General features: G+C 41.8%; 1 protein-coding gene across 1 annotated transcript in view; it reads right to left on the reverse strand.

Annotated features, from left to right (window-relative positions):
* Positions 1-11,368, reverse strand: part of COL6A5 (collagen type VI alpha 5 chain) — a 162,287-nt gene extending 150,919 nt beyond the window's left edge. The window contains exon 1 of the mRNA XM_055569957.1: positions 11,209-11,368. The gene's annotated coding sequence lies outside the window, so the exon portion shown is untranslated. The remainder of the gene's footprint in view (positions 1-11,208) is intronic.
* Positions 11,369-16,215: the final 4,847 nt, after the last annotated feature.

Here is a 16,215-nt window from a genome sequence, read left to right on the forward strand (position 1 = left end):
GCTTTTATTATTTACTTTTGGTTTCAATGCATTGCATTCAGAGATTGTGATCTGTGCTATTTCTTTTTTTAATCCACTGAGGTTTCCCTTGTGACCAACATAAGCTCACGTTTTAAAAAGGCTAATATATGTTTGAACAAAAAATCATATTGTTCCTGATAATAATAGAATATATTATTAATCTATTAGGTTATCCTTATTTATTTTTGCCTATCTAATTTCTCAAGGACTAAAATAAAGGCAATGCATTTCCCCTACACTATATTTTCATCAATCTCCTTTTATTTCCTACAGTTTAGCTTTATATATTTCTGTAACAAGCTAGTTATTTCCTAAGGTTTATGTTGTCCTAGTGGATTATACTCATTTGTTAATCATTATTACATGACCTTTGCAGGCAGCTTGTGCTGCCACAAGGTCAAAATCGCCATCAGAGACGGATATCTGATTTGGATCACTGTTGTATCCCCAGACTTTACTGTTTATCAATAGCACTCAAAAAATAACAGTTTTTAAAAAAGAAGGTTAAAACAGGGAGCAGATGGAGAAAGAAGAGAAGAAAGTTAAAAAAAAAAAAAAAAAACATGAACAAGGCCTCACTGAGTATGCTCTCAACATTATTTGCTCTCAACATTATCTAATATAACATTATAATCCCTGTTTTCCCTTGAGTCAGTTCAGTTCAGTTCAGTCACTCAGTCATGTCTGACTCTTTGCAATCCCATGGTCTGCAGCATGCCAGGCCTCCCTGTCCATCACCAACTCCCAGAGCTTGCTCAAATTCATTTCCCTCAAGCCAGTGATGCCATCCAACCATCTCATCGTCTGCTATCCCCTTCTCCTTCCACCTTCAATCTTTCCCAGCATCAGGGTCTTTTTCAATGCATCAGTTCTTCACATCAGGTGGCCAAAGTATTGGAGTTTCAGCTTCATCATCAGTCCTTTCAATGAATATTTAGGACTGATTTCCTCTAGGATTGACTGGTTGGATCTCCTTGCTGCCCAAGGAACTCTCAAGAGTCTTCCCTAGCACCATAGTTCAAAGGCATCAATTCTTTGGCTATCAGCCTTTTTTATTTCCCAGCTCTCACATCTGTACATGACTACTAAAAAAACCCATAGCTTTGACTATACAGACCTTTGTAGGCAAAGTAATCTCTCTGCTTTTTAATACACTGTCTACGTCTGTCATTGCTTTACTTCCAAATAAATAGGTGAAATGAATTAAATAATATGTTTCACTTAACCTGACATATCTAAATATCAATGTATTATCAATATAAAGATTATTAATGAGACACTTCACATTATTTTTTCATACTAAGCCCTCAAAATCTAGTATTTATTTTACTCCCACAGCACAAATCAACTCAGACACATTTCAAATGCTCAGTAACCACCTATGGTGAGTGGCTACCTAACTGGACAGCACAATTATAGATCATGGAACACAGAGAAAAGGACAATGTGCTTTAGGTCCCCAGTCCAAGGCCTTCTACCTCACCTCCCCAGGTTAAGGAGAGCAATAACTCAGCACATCCAGAGTCTTTATAGCACAAACCAGTTAGGAAGTGCTGGGCCAGGTGACTTTTCAGAAGCGGTTAATTAGGACAGTGTTTCTGCAGCTTTAATATGCCCAAGAATTACCTGGGAATCTTTTTAAAAAATTTATTGTACTGAAGTAGATTTGATTTACAATGTTGTGTTAATTTCTGCTGTACAGCAAGGTCATTCAGTTAGCCATGAATATTCACTCTTTTTCATATTCTTTTCCATTATGGTTTATCACAGGATATTGAATATAGTTCCCTGTGCTGTATAGAAGGTCCTTGTTGTTTATCTGTTCTGTATAACAGTTTGCACCTGCTAATCCCAAACTATCTTTTTGCATATTCACAAGAGAAGACTCTACACATGGACATCACCAGATGGTCAATACTGAAATCAGACTGATTATATTCTTTGCAGCCAAAGATGGAGAAGCTCTATAGAGTCAGCAAAAACAAGACTGGAAGCTGACCGTGGCTCAGATCATGAACTCCTTATTGCCAAATTCGGACTGAAATTGAAGAAAGTGGGGAAAACCACTAGACCACTCAGGCATGACCTAAATCAAATCCCTTATGATTATCCAGTGGAAGTGAGAAATAGATTCAGGGGATTAGATCTGATAGAGAGAGTGCCTGAAGAACTATGGACAGAGGTTCATGATATCATACAGGAGACAGGGATCAAGACCATCCTCAAGAAAAAGAAATTCAAAAAAGCAAAATGGCTGTCTGAGGAGGCCTTACAAATAGCTGTGAAAAGAAGAGAAATGAAAAGAAAATGAGAAAAGGAAAGATATACCCACTTGAATGCAGAGTTCCAAAGAACAGCAAGGAGAGATAAGAAAGCCTTCCTCAGTGATCAGTGCAAAGAAATAGAGAAAAACAACAGAATGGGAAAGACTAGAGATCTCTTCAAGAAAATTAGAGATACCAAGGGAACATTTCATGCAAAGATGCGCTCGATAAAGGACAGAAAATGGTATGGACCTAACAGAAGTAGAAGATATTAAGAAGAGGTGCCAAGAATACACAGAAGAATTGTACAGCAAAGATCTTCATGACCCAGATAATCACGATGGTGTGATCACTCACCTAGAGCCAGACACCTTGGAGTGAGAAGTCAAGTGGAAACATCACTATGGAAATTTGGGAAACATCACTTAGGAAACATCACTATGAACAAAGCTAGTGGAGGTGATGGAACACCAGTTGAGCTATTTCAAATCCTGAAAGATGAAAGTGCTGCACTCAATATGCCAGTAAATTTGGAAAACTCAGCAGTGGCCACAGGACTGGAAAAGGTCAGTTTTCATTCCAATCCCAAAAAAGGCAATGCCAAAAATGCTCAAACTACCACACAATTGCACTTATCTCACACGCTAGTGAAGTAATGCTCAAAATTCTCTAAGCCAGGCTTCAACAGTACGTAAACCATGAACTTCCAGATGTTCAAGCTGAATTTAGAAAAGGCAGAGGAACCAGATATCAAATTGCCAACATCTGCTGGATCACCAAAAAAGCAAGAGAGTTCCAGAAAAACATCTACTCCTGCTTTATTGACCATGCCAAAGCCTTTGACTCTGTGGATTACCACAAAGTGTGGAAAACTCTGAAAGAGATGGGAATACCAGATCACCTGACCTGCCTCTTGAGAAATCTGTATGCAGGTCAGGAAGCAACAGTTAGAACTGGACATGGAACAACAGACATGTTTGAAATCAGGAGAGGAGTATGTCAAGGCTGTATATTGTCACTCTGCTTATTTAATTTATATGCAGAGTACATTATGAGAAACACTGGGCTGGATGAAGCACAGGCTGGAATCAAGATTGCTGGGAGAAATATCAATAACCTCAGATATGCAGATGACACCATCCTTATGGCAGAAAGCAAAGAACTAAAGAGCCTCTTGATGAAAGTAAAACAGGAGAGTGAAAAAGTTGGCTTAAAACTCAACATTCAGAAAACTAAGATCATGGCATCTGGTCCCATCACTTCATGGCAAATAGATGGGGAAACAGTGGAAGCAGTGACTGACTTTATTTTTTTAGACTCCAAAATCACTGCAGATGGTGACTGCAGCCATGAAATTAAAAGACGCTTACTCCTTGGCAGAAAAGCTATGACCAAACTAGAAGGCATATTAAAAAGCAGCGACATTAGTTTGCCAACAAAAGTCCATCTAGTCAAAGCTATGGTTTTTCCAATAGTCATGTACAATGTGAGAGTTGGACTATAAAGAAAGCTGAGCACCGAAGAATTGATGCTTTTGAAATGTGGTGTTGGAGAAGACTCTTGAGAATTCGTTGGACTGCAAGGAGATCCAACCAGTCCATCCTAAAGGAAATCAGTTCTGAATATTCATTGGAAGGACTGGTGCTGAAGCTGAAGCTCCAATACTTTGGCCACCTGATGGGAAGAATTAACTCATTGGAAAACACCCTGATGCTGGGAAAAATTGAAGGCAGGAGGAGGAGGGGACATCAGAGAATGAGATGGTTGGATGGCATCACTGACTCAATGGACATGAGTTTGAGTAAACTCTGGGAGTTGGTGATGGACAGGGAGGCCTGGCGTGCTGCAGTCCATGGGGTTGCAGAGACATGACTGAGTGACTGAACTGAACTGAACTGAATCCCAAACCCCCACTCCATCCCTCCCCCTTTCAATCTCCCCTTGGCAATCACAAGAATGTTCTCTATGTCTGTGAGTCTGTTTGTTTCTTGCATAGGCTCATTTGTGTCGTATTTTAGATTCCACGTATAAGGGATATCATGTGGTATTTGCCTTTTTTTTTTCTGACTTACTTCAGTTAGTATGGCACTTTCTAGGTCCGTTCATGTTGCTGCAAATGGCATTATTTCATTATCTTTTATGCCTGAAATGTACCACATTGTATATATGTACCACATCTTCATTAGCCAGTCATATGCCAATGGACATTTAGGTGCTCTTCATGTCTTGCTATGTGAATAGTGCTGCTATGAACATAGTCTTGCATGTATCTGTTTGATTTAAAGTTTTGTCCAGATGTTGGGTGTCTTTTCAAAATGCAGGCTCTGATTCAATAGCTCTGGAGTGCATTCTTTATTTTTAACAAGACCCTAAAGGATGCTGGTCCTCTGAAAACACTTTGTGTAGCAAAGGATTAAGTCATATATTTTGAAGTCTGTCATAATTGTGAATGTCTTTCTGATACATTTTCAACTTGCCAACAGTCTAAATCTGTACTGTTTAACAGAAATAGAACACAACCCATATATAGAATGTGGCTATATATTCTTGGGTCTCATTCATTTCAGTTTTCCTTTTAGTTCTTTGTTACTGAGTCATTGCCTTCCAGAATCTGATGTTACTGAGATAATTCATTTGGTTAGCCTAATTTATTTTTAATTTTTCTGTCCACATAATGTATCTATTAATCTCAATAACACCATGCTAATCTTTGTTTTTGTTTTTCTGGAACATAATGAGACTGAGAATTTTGATCTGCCAATTCAGATGTTCTTTTACTTTGGCAAAGTTTTCATCTAATTCCATATTTCTTCAATTAAAAGATTTTTTTTTCACATTTGGTGTTTCTCAAACTAAGAAATAACTTGTAAGTAACATGTCCATGCAGTAATTAATCATTTACTTTTATTCTCTTGAAAGCTATTTTTAAATCAATGGTGCCTCTTGAAATTAACGATAGTTTGAGACCAAAGAAATGCAATATGTTTTATATTTATTTTCACTTCCCTTTGGTCTTTCTCTCTTTTTTTTCCTGGAAAGTCACATGGTTTTGTGCTTTTTGTCTGTTATTTGTCCTCTATCACCATTACTCTCCTTAACCAGTTTTCTTCCTCTGTCCATATGCACTGCAATCTGTGAAATTTTTCCCCAAACTGCCCTTTAAGTCAAAGCTCAATTTTCCACAAAGTTGACTTATATCTAGTTGCTTCTAATATGGGTTTTGGTTTTGTAACAGTTTTATTTTCCTTTTGTGCTTTTCTTGGCTTTCCCTTTCATTATGTCTTACATTTTTTTTGACCACTTTTATTATAAACCTGTTTTCTCTAATGCCTTAGAGTTTGGAGTAATTTTCTTCTTTTTTTGGAATAATTCTTAATCTCTGTTTGCCATATACCAGATGCTTCATTCTTTATTGGAAGCAGTTTTGCATAATACCCACATTGGTGCTTTGGTTTTTTTTTTGTGCAGGTTTTAAATATGTTTTGGGGGTAAGGGGATGAGGGGCAAGGGGAGTAAAATTAGGATACAACAGAAGTTGGTTGAACACATTTCACATTTATGGTTCTCAGCTATTTTGTAGTTTATTGATATTGGGAACAGACATTTTCTTCTCATTATACTTTTAGCTGCTTGTTACTACTTTATACAGAATCTACTGATTTTTTTTTTCTGGATTTATTTTGTCAGCAACCTCAATTAACTCAATCAATTTTTAATTGTTTCTCTTAGCTACGGCCTCTGTGCGTCACTACTACCACTTGCCCATAAGATAAAGGAAGATGGTGATGTTAACTATCTCCCCCAAACACGTGCATGCTCAGTCATGTCCAACTCTGTGTGACCCCATGGACTGTAGCCCACCAGGCTCCTCTGGCCATGGAATTTTCCAGGCAAGAATACTGGAGTGGGTTGCCATTTCCTTCTCCAGGGGACCTTCCCAACCCAGGGACTGACCCTGCATCTCCTGCACTGGCAGATGGATTCCCAGTCCACCACCTGGGAAGCACCACCCAAGTTCACACAGCTATTAAATGATGACATTTTGATTTGCACCCAGGTAGTGAAACTTTCTCAGTTGTGTCTGATTCTTTGTGAGCCCATGGACTATACAGTCCATGGAATTCTCTAGGCCACAATACTGGAGTGGGTAGCCGTTCCCTTCTCCAGGGGATCTTCCCAACCGAGGGACCCAACCTAGGTCTCCTGCATTGAAGGCAGATTCTTTACCAACTGAGCTCTCAGGGAAGCCCTGATAGGTAGGGCAGACTCGCAAATCATTACACTGTTTGAAACTTTTGACTATGTCACCTCCCTCTTTCCTTTTTTTCTTACCTAATCACAGAGTCATCTTCATTTTCTCATTTCTTTCTTTTTTTTTTTTTTTTAAAGAAAGGTGTCATTTTTATTTCTTTGCCCTGCAGTGATGCAGTAGAAAGAAAAGACCTCAACATTTTCTCATTTCTTCTACAATCTGCTTCCTCTCTATTAAGAAGATGAACTGAGTAAAGTAAAGCTAAGGTCCAGGGTAGGTCTTTACTAACTGGGCATGTACTCTTGCCATCTTAAGCCTCAATGTCTTCATTAATGAAATAGTAATAAACACATCTACTAAAAAAAAAACTTTCAGGATTACTGCAAGATTTAGATATAATTATTTAATAAACTGCTTCAAGACCTAGATAGAGATATCATTATTATTACAATATCATGGAAACAGTGACAGATTTTATTTTCTTAGGCTCCAAAACCACTGTGGATTGTGACTGCCGCCATGAAATTAAAAGACATTCACTTTTTGGAAGAAAAAAGCTGTGACAGATCTAGCCAGTGTATTAAAAAGCAGAGACATCACTTTACTGACAAAGGTCCATAGAGTTAAAGCTATGCTTTTTCCAGTGTCATGTATGGATGTGAGAACTGGACCATGAAGAAGGCTGAACTCCAAAGTATTGATACTTTAGAACTGTGGTGTTGGAGAAGACTCTTGAGAGTCACTTGGACAGCAAGGAGATTAAACTAGTCAATCCTAAAGGCTATCAACCCTGAATATTCATTGGAAGGGCTGGGGCTGATGCTGAAGCTGAAGCTCCAATACTTTGCCTGAGTATTGGAGAGCTGGTAAGTATGGTAAGAGCTGATTCACTGGAAAAGACCCTGATGCTGGAAAAGACTGAGTGTAAGACGAGAAGGGGGCGACAGAGGATGAGATGGTTGGATGGCATCACTGACTCAATGGACATGAGTTTGAGCAAACTCAAGGAGATAGTGAAGGACAGGGAAGCCTGATATGCTGCAGTTCATGGGTCATGGAGAGTTGGACATGACTTGGTGACTGAACAACAGCAATCATGCCCAGAGTGTTTCTATTTCAGGGCCTGTCTGCTTGACTTGAACATCCTCAAGCCACCTAGTTGCCTAGAAATTTGTTATTACACTTTCTCTCTCACCTTCTATTCCCCAATGCACTCACATGTACCCAACACATCCACTGTCACTCGCTCTTCAAAGTCCATTCTTGTCCAGCATCTGCACTACATAAATCTCTAGTTGCCTACCCATTGCCCATTACTACATCTTTATCAACAGAATCTCTATATCAATGAATGGGGCGACATGCTCAGCCACAAAAACACATTTTCAAACCTCCTTTGTCGCAAAGGTTTGCCGATGAAATACACACAGAAAGTGGATGACCCAGCAGAAGATAGGTCTTCGTGTAGTATAATTATGCCTGTACTACTGATGGAAAAATTAAAGTAGTACATCTGGCCCCAAAACTGGAGGTCTCTCTAAATGTAAAGATGACGCTCTTTCCACTGCCTTATACTGTCTTTATAAGGCTCTCCTGAGAAGGCAATGGCAACCCACTCCAGTACTCTTGCCTGGAAAATCCCAGGGATGGGGGAGCCTGGTAGGCTGCAGTCCATGGGGTCGCTAACAGTCGGACACAACTGAGCAACTTCCCTTTCTCTTTTCACTTTCATGCATTGGAGAAAGAAATGGCAACCCACTCCAGTGTTCTTGCCTGGAGAATCCCAGGGACAGCAGAGCCTGGTGGGCTGCCATCTATGGGTTTGCACAGAGTCGGACAAAACTGAAGCGACTTACCAGCAGCAGCAGCTCACTATTCAGGTCTCTTTATGTCCCTTATTGTCAAAGATAATTAGTTAACCATGCTAGGGGAGAAGGCTCAAGGTATCATCTGGGCCCTGCAAATAATGTGGAATTTCACAGTGGCTTTTCAGAGACCCAGTCTTGAATTACAGAATACCCCCCAAAGAATGGCTTGAAAAGTCAAAATTCAAGCAACAGAAAAATCTAGGGCAGCACCATCAGACACTGGGGATTGACAGGAGTAACAAAAATGCTGGCAACTGTCACAGACACTACAAGCTCGCTCTTCCTCCTGAGGGAGGTGGGCGTGCATCTTGTTTGTATCCGAGGTCCCAGTTTTGCCCAGCTCTTACCTTTTCCTCCTTTGTACCTGCTCAGAGAGGACCTGAAGCTAGATCCTACTAGATTGACAGCAGTATCCTAAAAGTAAACCTTTGTGCCATGAAAAGTACACATTTCAAGTGAATTTCTGTTCTTCACTGCTAGAGCTAAAGGGTTCTACGTAAATATTCCAAGATTTGAAAGTCCTCCCTTTTGGAAGGTGATTTTGAAATTGAAGGCAGAAAATCACAACATAAAGTTACATGCAATATAATTTATAAAAAAAGATACATGTCATAAATCTTACACTTTGTCACAGAAGGATGCTGATTATATGTTCTTTGAGTACTTATAAACTAGTATGTACAGGCATGATTCTGAGGAATACAGAACAGTTTACAGAACAGTTTATATTCAGACGCTCATGACATTCCTAACAATGGCTTAAAATTTTACCAACATTTCCAAAGTTGTTTTCAAAGAGAATTTAGTTAGCCTTTGACATCTATGAGCAAGCCTTTCAGATGTTTTAAATTAAAACATGCATACATAATTAATTATATGGTCACCGTATTAAACATTTTCTCTGCTTTAACATATTAGGAGAGTCCAAGTTGTAACCATACCGCATGTAGGGAGCTCTGGGGTGATACTTTGAAACCATGCTGGCAAGTGCCACCTCAAGACCACACATCCTGCATCCAGAAAACTGAGAAATATATGCAACATTTTTCCAGAGTCTCAGAATACGTCAGTAATGGATTTAGACATAATATTTAAATTAAGCCACCAAAGGAGAAGCAGAAAAAAAAAAAACAAACAAAAATAAACACCCCACAATTGAAAGCAAACCATTCACAGAAGCTTCATCACTGAATATTTCATGAGTAAAGTTCTCAGCAGTGATGAAGAGACAGCCTCATCTACAGAAATTGTTCAGAACCTTGGAGAATGAGGAACCACATGATTTGGATATACCTGGCATCCATAATTGTTTCCAAGGGGCATCCCCATAGCAACTGATTCCTTTTCAGAGTTCCTACGAGGTAGCTAGCTCTGGCATTGGGCTTTTCAGAAAAGGGGACAAATCTTCTCTCTCATTTTGATTCATAAGAAATTTCAGGATCCCTATTTATTCTACTTGTAAAATATATTACATAAACTAATACAAAGATCAAAAAATATGTCCTGCCAATGTGAATCTTTTTTTTCTTAAAAATTTTGTTCAGAACTCACTCACATACTAAATACATCTCTTCCAAAATATCTATTCTGGCATTCTGAGTTAACAACAATAATAAAAAAATAACTTCAGAAGGAGCAATTAAATGCTAAAAAAAAACAAAATAAAAATGAGATATGAAACACTACACCAAATTACAAAGATCCTGGTTAAAGGAAAAATACGCTAGCAGTTTGAAGATCTTAAGAGCCAGATAACTCCCTTCTTCATTTTGAAAGAAACTTAATTGGAACCTGACACACAGCAGAAACTCAGAGATATTTGTTAAAGTGGTGAGTGCTGTTTCAAGGAAATTTCAGAGATGGTAGTTCACAGTTTGGTACAGAATAGCAATTTCTACCAGACAAGGCAATGGCACTCCACTCCAGTACTCTTGCCTGGAAAATCCCATGGACGGAGGGAGGACCCTGGTGGGCTGCAGTCCATGGGGTCGCGAAGAGTCGGACACGACTGAGCGACTTCACTTTCCCTTTTCACTTTTATGCATTGGAGAAGGAAATGGCAACCCACTCCAGCATTCTTGCCTGGAGAATCCCAGGGACAGGGGAGCCTGGTGGGCTGCCGTCTATGGGGTCGCACAGAGTCGGACACGACTGAAGCGACTTAGCAGCAGTAGCAGCAGCAATTTCTACAAACTATGAGTGTTTCGAAGTTCTTATGATGCAGTATCTGAATCTACCCCAGTAATTAATGCCTTACGGCTCACTGTGCACCCACTGCTGTTTATGTCAGGGTTCCTGCATGGGGTAAGGGGCCCAAGTGTTAGACCCAAGTGACCTCTAAGTCAGTGGCTATCAAACTTCTGCAGGGTCAGAATCTCCAGGAGGACTTGTTAACACACATACTCCCCAGTCCCAGAGACTGAGGCTCCGCAGGTGTGGGCTGGGGCCCATGAATTTGCATTTCTAACCAGGTGTCAGGGGATGCAGCTGCTACTTGTCTTTGGACACGTCGAATAGCATTGCTATTCGATCCTTTTCAATTCAGAGTCTAACCTTTCAGAACCTGGTCTCAGTTTGCAAAGTCCTTAGAGTCTGGGATTTGACAGGATCCTACAGGGGCAAAAATTACCAGGATGCGGGAGTTGGTGATGGACAGGGAGGCTTGGCGTGCTGCGATTCATGGGATCGCATAGAGTCGGACACGACTGAGCGACTGAACTGAACTGAACTCATGGCTACCTACCTGCCCTCGGAGCCCTCCTCCGCCCATTTTATGCCCCAAGCCCCTGTAACCGGCACTCACCGAGCTTTTCCAGGGCCCGGGGCCCCTCGGAACGGCAGGCAGGGCCCCTGCTTCCCAAGGGCGGCACTAGCGCCTGGGCGCAGGAACGGCGCGCGGTGGGGAAGTGCGGAGCTAGGTCCCCGCTCTACCGCGGGTGATATGGAGCGCCCCGCGCCCTGCTGGGCCCTTTAAAACGCGCGGACTGGTGAACTTGGCTGGGCTCGCCGGGGGTGGGGGTGGGGGGCTGGGAGGGGGGTTGGGCTGGACTATTAATTCCTCGTGGGTTTCATGTGAGTGTCCAGAGACTCTCCAGCTGTTGGCTCTTTGCGCAGCTGCCAGCAACTGTTTCGGAGGAAGCCGGGGCTGCCAAAAAAAAAAAAAAGAAAAAAACTTGAGAAAACGGTTTCTCAGGAACCCAGGGCAACTTTTATCTGCTGAACTGAGGTCACTGTTGCTACTTGAGCTGAGGACTCGCCATTTGGCTCCAATGGTTTACTCTGTGGTCTCCTCCAAGCCAGCCTGAAGAGAACCAGAGAACATTCCCAGAGAGCCAGAGAGCAGGCAATGTCTCGGGGAGCTGAGGTCCAAGAGGGAGCAGAGGGCAAAGCTGGGCTAAAGGCGGCAGGAGCTCCCCAGCAGCTCCCAACAAGGGCAGGGCTGGGAGGGGGCTGGGAGGGGGGTGGGCAACAGGAGTGAAGACTCGATTTCTCACAGGGACCCCAATGATGCACTTGAAAAGCATTGCCTGTTCTTAGGTGGATGGCGTGTTTGCTTACTTGTTTCTTTTCCATTGACGTGAACCCACAATTGAGATTTTATGGATAAACCTATTCCCAGCTTCTGCAGCTGAATTCAGTCTATCGCCACAATGCTCAGCCTGCCACCTTCTCCACTGTCCTTAAAGAAATATGGAAATTACTGAACACTAATGAAAGTTTATTTAAAAGCTCAAGTTGCTGTTAGTCACCAAGTCATGTCTGATGCTTTGTGACCCCATGGACTGCAGGAGGCCAGGCTCCTTTGTCCTCTGCAAAGGTCAAGAGGAAAGTTTATTAAAAGATCAAAAGACCCTTGCTTAGCAAGGACCATTAGAGCTCCAGGCCTCTCTGTTCCAGAACAGCTTCAGAAGTGAATCAGGAGGTTCCTAGGTGTGTCTCAGAAAGAATGGGGCTGGAAGAATGGAGAGAAGGAAGTGGAAGGAGGGCTGTCGGGACTTTTTCCTTTTATTATTAATTTTTAACAAGGAGAACACAAATATGTGTAAAACTAATGGCTGATTTCATTTTATTTTTTTTTTTCACTAGTAAGGGGCAAAATGATCTTTCTCAGAAGATGGTGTATTTGCTGTAAGCTAGAGCTTACCTTGAAGAAGGTGATGGCACCTCACTCCAGTACTTTTGCCTGGAAAATCCCATGGACGGCGGAGCCTGGTAGGCTGCAGTCCATGGGATCGCTAAGAGTTGGACACGACTGAGAAACCTCCCTTTCACTTTTCACTTTCACACATTGGAGAAGGAAATGGCAACCCACTCCAGTATTCTTGCCTGGAGAATCCCAGGGACGGGGGAGCCTGGTGGGCTTCCATCTATGGGGTCGCACAGAGTTGGACACGACTGAAGCGACTTAGCACAACAATAGCAACAAGAGCTTACCTTGGAGAAGGAAATAGCAACCCTCTCCAGTATTCTTTCCTAGAGAATCCCATGGACAGAGGAGCCTGGTGGGCTACAGTCCATGGGGTCGCAAGAGTCGGACACAACTTAGCGACTAAACCACCACCACCACCACCATCAAAGCTTACCTAGAATTCTAGGATCTACCTAGTAGAGTGAGGATCCCAGGGTGTTCTGCACAGGATACCCCAAAGTGCTGGCTTTTAACCTAGCCTGTCCTGTTTGGAAGAAAGGTCTCATCCTGGCCTCCAGGGTTCAGAATGCCCTGCCCACCTCACCTGTCTCCTCTCTCCAGTGGCTTTCATTTTGTGTGTGTGTGTTGGGGGGAGGGGTGCGCTGGTATTCACTGTCCTTCCCTGCAACTGCCCACCAGACTTGTGCTGTCAAACATGGCCCACCTCAGCAGTCCCCCAAGAGATGTGATGAGAACCAGGAACAAAATGGGGGGAAGAGGCCATGTTCTCAAGTACACCACCACCCAGTATTACTTTTAGGAAATAATCAGGAAAAAACTCAAGGTGCCAAAGAATGGTTTCCCTGGTTGAGCTGGTCTCCACTGTCCATCCTCCCCTGCCCCCAGGATTGATCATTTAGTATCAATGGGTCTTAGATCCTGCCCAACTTTGATGAAGGAAAGAGGAGACTGAAAAAGCAGACTTAAAACTCAGCATTCAAAAAATTAAGGTAATGTCATCTGATCCCATCACTTCATGGCAAATAGATGGGGTGGGGGGGAATGGAAACAGTGACAGATTTTATTTTCTTGAGCTCCAAAATCACTGTGGAGAGCGACCACAGCCATGAAATTAAAAGCCGCTTGTTCTTTGGAAGAAAAGCTATGACAAACCTAGACAGTGTATTAAAAAAAAGCAGAGATATTACTTTGCCAACAAAGGTAAGCTATGGTTTTTCCAGTAGTCATGTATGGTTGTGGGAGTTGGACCATAAAGAAGGCTGAGTGCTGAAAAATTGATGCTTTTGAACTGTGGTGTTGGAGAAGACTCTTGAGAGTCCCTTGGACAGCAAGGAGATCAAACCACTCAATCCTAAAGGAAATCAACCCTGAATATTCATTGGAAGAACTGATGCTTAAGCTGAAGCTCCAGTACTTTGATCACCTGATGTGAAAAGCCAATTCATTGGAAAACACCCTAATGCTGGGGAAGACTGAGGGCAGAAGGAGAAGGGGATGACAGGATGAGATGGTTGGATGGCATCTCTAATTCAATGGACATGAGTTTGAGCAACCTCTGAGAGGTAATGAAGGACAAAGAAGCCTGGCCTGATGCAGTCCCTGGGGTTCCGAAGAGTTGGACAGAACCAAGCAACTGAACAACAAGTGTGCCTCACGAGGGAAACACAAAGAGTATCAGGCAGGGCTGGAAGGTCAGAACCCACCTTCCAGGAGCAGAGCACACATGCTGTTCTCATTTGCACCTGCATGTGGCATCCATATGCCCTCTGCAGACAAAGATGGATTAACCCAGATGTTCTTTTCTAACCAAGAGTGAAATCCCAAGGAGACCTGTTTCACTTCAGGAGAAGGGTGCGGTTCTTTCCCCACACTTAACTGAAGTAGTATTCCAATTGCATTGGAATTAACCAGAATTTGGCTTTTTTGAGTAACTTTTCTGGAAAGTATTTTTATAGGAATGTTTTTACTTATAATACAATTGCAATTTAAGTTTCACAATCACACTATGATATAAAAGTGGTTTTGGTGATCAACAGCCTTTTCTACAGAATTCAAGGCTTTCTTTTTTCTTCCTTCTGTTTGTAAAATTGAAGCAATTCTTTCCCTAAAGAGGTGATGTGAAAGTCGGTCTGTCATATCTGACTCTTTGTGACCCCCTCTCCATGGCCTATACAGCCCATGGAATTCTCCAGGTCAGAATTCTGGAGTGGATAGTTGTTCCCTTCTCCAGGGTATCTTCCCAACCCAGAGATCTAACCCAGGTCTCCTGCATTGCAGGCAGATTCTTTACCAGCTGAAACACCAGGGAAGCCCTTTCCTAGAGAAGTTATAACGCAAAATTTGTCCTCTGTTAGGAATTACACTTGTTCTACTAAAGATACATTAATTTGTTTCAGAAAGTAGGAGTTTTAAGCTCAACTTTGCAAGGAATTCAGGTACTAAAATCACCAAGTTTTCAATTCATTACCACGGAGAGTAGACTATTTGGACTTACATTTAACTGGCTTTGATATTGAATGCTGGTGTTGCTGCTAAGTCGCTTCAGTCGTATCCGACTCTGTACAACCCCATAGACAACAGCCCACCAGGCTCTGCCATCCCTGGAATTCTCCAGGCAAGAACACTGGAGTGGGTTGCCATTTCCTTCTCCAATGCATGAAAGGTAAAAGTGAAAGTGAAGTCGCCCAGTCATGTCCGACTCTTAGCGACCCCATTGACTGCAGCCTACCAGACTCCTCCATCCATGGGATTTTCCATGCAAGAGTACAGGAATGCATTGCCATTGCCTTCTCCTTGATATTGAATAAAACAAAACAAAACAAAAAATCCAGTATTTCAAAATTGTGGAGTGTTAAATGTTTTCCCAGAATCGTCATTAGTTATTTGCTTTTCATTAACCCAACCTCTACAGTCTTGGATTTCTGCAACTATTTTACATAAGGAGATAACATTAGAATGAGCCACTCTGCATTCTGCCTTCTACTCTACAACTGTCTTCTACTTTACATTCCTTAATTCTTGCTGAGAAGTATTGATGTATTTCCAAAAATGTGAACCCTACACTGTTACTGAACACAAGTTCATGTGCCCAATGCACAGTGAGGCCAAACAAACCAAAGCATCAGAGTTTGGAGCAGAGAAAGGTTTACTACAGGGCCATGCAAAAATAGGTGGCTCATGCCCAAATAACCCAAACTCCTCATAGAGTTTCAGCAAAATATTTTTAAAGGCTGGATGAGGGCAAGGTTCAGGAATCAAGATTGCTGGGAGAAATATCAATAGCCTCAGATATGCAGATGATACTGCCCTTATGGCAGAAAGTGAAGAGGAACTAAAGAGCCTCTTGATGTAATAGATGGAGAAATATACCATGTTCATGGATTGGAAGAATCAATATAGTGAAGATGAGTATACTACCCAAAGCAATCTATAGATTCAATGCAATCCCTATCAAGCTACCAACGGTATTTTTCACAGAGCTAGAACAAATAATTTCACAATTTGTATGGAAATACAAAAAGCCTCGAATAGCCAAAGCAATCTTGAGAAAGAAGAATGGAACTGGAGGAATCAACCTACTTGACTTCAGGCTCTACTACAAACCCACAGTCATCAAGACAGTATGGTACTGGCACAAAGACAGAAATATAGATCAAAGGA

Source organism: Bubalus kerabau, chromosome 2 (genome assembly GCF_029407905.1).
Source record: "Bubalus kerabau isolate K-KA32 ecotype Philippines breed swamp buffalo chromosome 2, PCC_UOA_SB_1v2, whole genome shotgun sequence".
Classification (NCBI taxonomy): Eukaryota; Metazoa; Chordata; class Mammalia; order Artiodactyla; family Bovidae; genus Bubalus; species Bubalus kerabau.